Source organism: Pagrus pagrus (assembly GCF_965226575.1).
Source record: "Pagrus pagrus genome assembly, chromosome: 2".
NCBI classification, from domain to species: domain Eukaryota; kingdom Metazoa; phylum Chordata; class Actinopteri; order Spariformes; family Sparidae; genus Pagrus; species Pagrus pagrus.
Genome location: NC_140186.1, coordinates 36,830,938 through 36,836,937, shown reverse-complemented (window position 1 = coordinate 36,836,937; position 6,000 = coordinate 36,830,938).

Sequence of the window (6,000 nt, the reverse complement as noted above, 5' to 3'; positions counted from 1 at the left end):
TGTTAAACTTCCTGGAAAAGAAACACACAGGTCTGTCAACAGCAACATCATCCTCTTGTAACAGGACTGCCCCAGCACCGACAAAACTGGCATCAACCTGCAATTTAAACGGTTTATCTAACCGAGGTGCAGCCAGAACAGGAGAGTCGCACAAAATCGCTTTGACGTTCTCGAATGCCTGCTGACACAAAGGAGACCAGATAAACTTTGCATTCACCTTGAGCAGGTCAGTCAACGGCGCAACAACAGTAGAAAAATTGCGACAAAAACACCTGTAATAACCAACCAAACCCAAAAATCTCATTAACTCCTTTTTTGTCAGCGGTGGAGGATACTCAGAAACAGCCTGGACCTTCGCCAGCAGAGGGCGCACCCGGCCCTGCCCAACCTGTTTACCAAGGTAAGTTACTGTGGCCTGAGCAAACTCACACTTTGCGAGGTTCACAGTAAGCTGCGCCTCAGCCAAACGGAGAAAAAGTGCCTTGATGCAGTCGATGTGGGCAGACCACGAATCTGAAAAAACAACAACGTCATCCAGATACACCGCACAACCTTCAAGATCCCCAACTACTTTACTCATTAACCGCTGGAAGGTGGCCGGCGCGTTTCTCAAACCAAACGGCATGACTCTATAGGAATATAACCCAGCCGGAGTGACAAAAGCAGAGATCTCCCGCGCTCTCTGGGACAATGGGACCTGCCAGTACCCTTTTAGGAGATCGAACTTGCTGATAAACCTGGCAGAACCCACTTGATCCACACAATCGTCCATACGGGGCAATGGATAGGAATCGGGTTTGGTAACGCAGTTAACTTTCCTATAATCTGTGCAAAACCGTTGCGTATTATCTGGCTTTGGGACAAGCAGGCACGGTGACGCCCAAGCGGAGGATGATGGTTCCGCAATGCCATTTGACAACATGTAACCAATCTCAACATCCAACAACACACGCTTCTCAGCACTTACCCGATAAAAATGTTGTTTTATCGGCTTGGCTTCACCCACCTCAATATCGTGTTCTAACACATGTGTGCAGGACGGAGTGTCCCCAAACAGACTGGGAAATTTACGAATGAGGTCAACCAACTCTGTGCGCTGCGCCTCAGACAGATGCCCCACAACGAGATCCAAGTTCGCCAACATCTGGGAATTTTTCAGCCGACCAGTCAACACAGCCAAATCAAGCTGAGGTAAACCATCCTCAGAAAATCTGTCACCAGAAACCTTCAGTGAGTGACCAACACAAACAGGGTGCGCACCAACAGCTGGCGCAACATCAGCCGACTCGCCATGCGTCGGACTCTCCCGAGCATGGTAAGGTTTCAACAAGTTTACATGACAAAGTTGATTCTTCTTTCGTCGATCAGGCGTGGAAATCAAAAAGTTCTGTTCTGACAGCTGCTTGACCACTGTATACGGACCCATGAACTTTGCCTGAAACGGTGACGTCACCAAGGGCAACAACGCCAAAACCTGGTCGCCTGCAGAAAAATTACGACACTCAGCTCGCTGGTCATAAATGCGCTTCATTTTCTTTTGGGCTGAAGCCATTTTTTCTTTTGCCAATTCAGTAGCTGCATAAAGACGGTGTCTGAACCCATTTACATAATCTATGAGATTCTGAGGAGGTTCTGCCTCCTCCCAACCACTCTTCAGAGCAGCCAGTGGGCCTCTCACCGTGTGACCAAAAACTAACTCATTTGGGCTGAACCCGGTACTCTCCTGTGTAACCTCCCTTGCTGCCAGCAACAACCATGGCATACCTTCCTCCCAGTCAACATTCAACTGCACACAATAAGCTCGCAACAAAGATTTTAATGTTTGATGGAACCGCTCCAGGGCTCCTTGGCTCTGTGCGTGATACGCCGAGGACTGATTGTGCGTAATGTGTAGTTGTTTTAACACTTGTGCAAATAAATGTGAGGAAAAGTTAGAACCTTGGTCACTTTGAACAACCTTTGGTATGCCAAAGATGGAAATAAACTGGCTAAGCGCACGTACCACTGCCTTGGCTGACAGCGTGCGCAACGGATACGCAGCAGGGTACCTAGTACTTTGACACATCACTGTCAACAAATACACTGAACCAGATTTAGAAGGGGGAAGAGGGCCAACACAGTCGATTATCAGATGTTCAAATGGTTCGCTCACCGCAGGAATTGGACACAATGGAGCCACTTTAATGACCTGATTTGGTTTGCCTGTAACTTGACAGGTGTGACACGTTTTTATGTATGCTGAGACACTTTTCTTAACACGCGGCCAGAAAAAATGCCGCAGAATCCGGTCATATGTTTTAGCGACCCCCATATGACCAGACTCATCATGAGCAACACGGAGAACCACCTCACGAAATTTTGAGGGCATCACAACCTGATACACGGGCTCCCCCATGAAACCCTCTCCATGTGGCACCCACTTCCTCAACAACACTCCCTTCTCAATGAAATATCCCTGTGCCAAATCCTTCACCTCACCCACAGGACGCACAGACTGGAACAGCTCTGCTAATGTGGAGTCGGCCTTTTGTTTTTTCGCCAACTCACTACGGGACACAGAAAATGGACAGTTAGACAAATGTGAAATCAACGATTCAGCAACCAAGATTTTTTGTTCAGACTGATCCGCGCCACGGGCGTCCGGATCAGCTCTCATCATCGCCCGCGTCACAGCGCACGCCTTAAACACCTCAGGGAAACGTTTTTCATTTTCATCCGGCCCACAAGTGCCAAGCGATACCGGGACAACTAGCGGACGGGCTGGCTGATCAGGCCAGACGCGGCCCCCAGCGACATCATTCCCCAAAATGACCTGGATCCCTTCTACAGGCAGAGCAGGACGCACCCCCATTTTCACTACCCCACTGAACAGGTCAGAATGCAGGACCAGTCTGTGTAATGGCACACGGAAAATTGACATACCCATGCCCCTAATGGGAACAAAAAAACCTGTATCTGTCTCATTTGAAAATGGCAGAGAAGACGCTACAATGAATGAATCAAATGCCGCTGTATCCCGCAACATTATTACGGGGACTTTATCCTGGCTGCCAACCAGAGACACGTAACCCTTTGAAACAAACGGCAAAAATGATTTCAAATCAGGATTTAACAGGACGGACGATTTAACGTCACCACTCTGTTTCACACCAACAGAAACTGGCGCAGCCATGGCAGCTGGCTTCACAAATCCGCCACCATACGTGACGCGTGCTTTACGCACAGGGCAATCTTTTTTCCAATGTCCTTTTTTGTGACAGAAATTACACACATCATCATACTCACGGCCCCGAACCCCTCTCTGTGTCGTTGAAAACCCAGCTCCAAGCCTGTCCCAGGAGGAAACCCCCCCCACCGGACCATCAGCACAGGCAGGGAAATCCCCTCTGCCTCTCTTGTGGGTCAACAAGTAATCATCGGCAAGCGCGGCCGCCTCCGCCGCAGTACTTACTTTCTTTTCACTTATGTACATGGCCAATCTTTCCGGGACCGAGTTTTTAAACTGCTCCAGCATGATCAGGTCACACAACCCACCAAAATCTGCTACACCTGCAGCTGCACACCAGCGGTGAAAATGCGTCCCCAACTCACGTGCAAACTCCAAATGAGACTTATCCCCTTTCCTCCAGCTCCGAAACCGCTGTCTATACGCCTCGGGAACGAGCTCATAACTTTTCAAAATCGCAGTTTTAACCTTTAAGTAGTCACCACTGTCAGGCGCAGGCAGTGAGGAAAATGCTTCCTGTGCGCGCCCCGTCAGCACACACTGTAACAGCACAATCCTGTCCGCGTCACTCCAAGCTCTGGCGTCGGCTACACGCTCAAACAAGGCAAAAAACGTGTCCACATCTCTTTCATTAAACTTAGGGACTAAGCGCACACTACTCAAAATATCACCTGAGTCACCACCGCGACCACCAGGCAATCTGCCCTCCTTGATGAGAGTCATCCTCTGAGTCTCCAAGTCCAGTCTAGCCAACTCAGTGTGCTGTCTTAATTTTTCCAGTGCCACAGTCTTCTCTAAATCAGCTTTGCGCCTCACCTGCTCCAATTCCAGTTCCTTTTCCTTTTCCAACTGGAATCTTAATGTCAGCAACTCCTTTTGTTGTTCAAACGTTAAATGTGAGCCTGCATCCTGCGCACTGACACTCATCGCAGCCTTTCTCTCATCAAGTGGCACAGTGGACTTCAAAACACCCAGGTCACACAAATTTGCCATCACAATTGCTTTCACATTTTCTTTCAACCTTTTATCCGAGACATATATGTTATAGTGTTCTGCCAGTTTCAACAACTGTTCCTTTGTGCACTGTTCCACAAACTCCACTGAGGGAGCCCTCACAAAATCCTCTACGCCTGCCATACTAACAGACGCGCAAAAAACAGAATCACCAAGGAAAACTAAAAGATACGATTATGACCTCAACCCATAACAGACAGTACAGTCACCAGAATCTCAGCGGATGGACACCCCGCTAACTGCCTATCCATTTCTAAGTAAACTCAACCCTAGTCTTCAGGGGATACTGATGGCGGGTACTTACGCACTCTCTACCATTAGTGTGACTAAGCGACCAGCAAGCCGGCAACCCGTCAGCACTATGGACGTGCTCCCGAGACAATCGCTCCAACCACTTTCACCCCACACTACAGTAACACCGCAAATCCCAAAGGGGAAGCGCGCTTAACCTGCCGGGGAGTCACATCACACTGATTACAAAAAAGAGGCCAACACGCAACTTCTCCTGTCCCCTTCTACACAAAACTCTCTGTCACACGTTCATCGCAACCACTCAATCAGCCCAAAACATTTCCTCTCCTCCTACGATCCTCACGTACGAGCGTTCCCACGGGGAATCCCACCTGGAATCCCCAGAATGACGTCACACCGGTCTACGCGCGAACATCAAACAAAGCGCTTCCCAAACAAAGAGGAAAACCAATCAATCCCCACAGGAGCAACATTACCCCACAATCAAGTTTCTTCGGCCGGACGAGCCCCCAATTGTTATGGCCCGGCTCAGTGACCACAACAAAACAGTCAAACGGAGGACGGAGGATCAATAATAAACATTTTTTATTTACAAAGTAAGAAACAAGTGTGAACTGAACCATAACCAGAACAAAAGTAAAAGGAAACACAAAAGTGGCTCGGGCCGAGCTTCCAGCTAGTGGCCGGGAGAGAGACCAGAGCAGACTGAATAGCCCTCCTTTATAAACCGGGAATCACGGCGGCAGGTGTTCCCGAATCCCAGGCTCCGCCTCGAACTACAGCTACTGCAGGGGGGAAGGGAAACACACAGGCAGACAGCACAGGCAGGTAGCACAGACACTGACATGGGCCGTCACAATAACATGTGGAAGAACTTGACAAAAATGTGTGTGAGAAAGTAAGTAATTTAAAAAATAAATAAATTCAAAATAAATTACTGTATACTGTACTTTTTTTTTTTACATTAGAACCTATAACAAACAAACAAACAACTCAATCAAGAACCATACGAGTAGACAGACTCAACACACTTTAGCAGTTCTTTTTCAGGAACATGAGCATGTCCACCTTGTCAGGTAAGAGCCGAGCCCGTTCAACACTGACTGTGTCCCCAGCTGTGGAGAATACTCTTTCTGAAGGAGTGGAGGATGCCTGTACACAAAGATATTTTTTTGCCAAACTAGCCAGCATTGGCATTTGGTCAGACTTTTGCCACCACCACAGGAGGGGATTGATGGAGCTGAGGACAGCTGGAAAGCTCCTGTAGATCTGCAGCTCTTTCTTGGCCCTGTCAGTCACTGAGAGAGCACTGACATCCGCCTCAGTCTGCAGTAGCAGGGCCTGGTCCTCATCTTCAAAGAGCTGACCAAGTGCTGACAGCTTCTTTCTTTTTACAGGTGGTGCTACCTCCTCTTCTCCTTCAGACTCATCATCTTCCTCCTGCAGCACATTTCTTTCTCTCTCCTCCTCCTGCTGGGTCACCACTCCGCCCTTTAAAATATGGCATA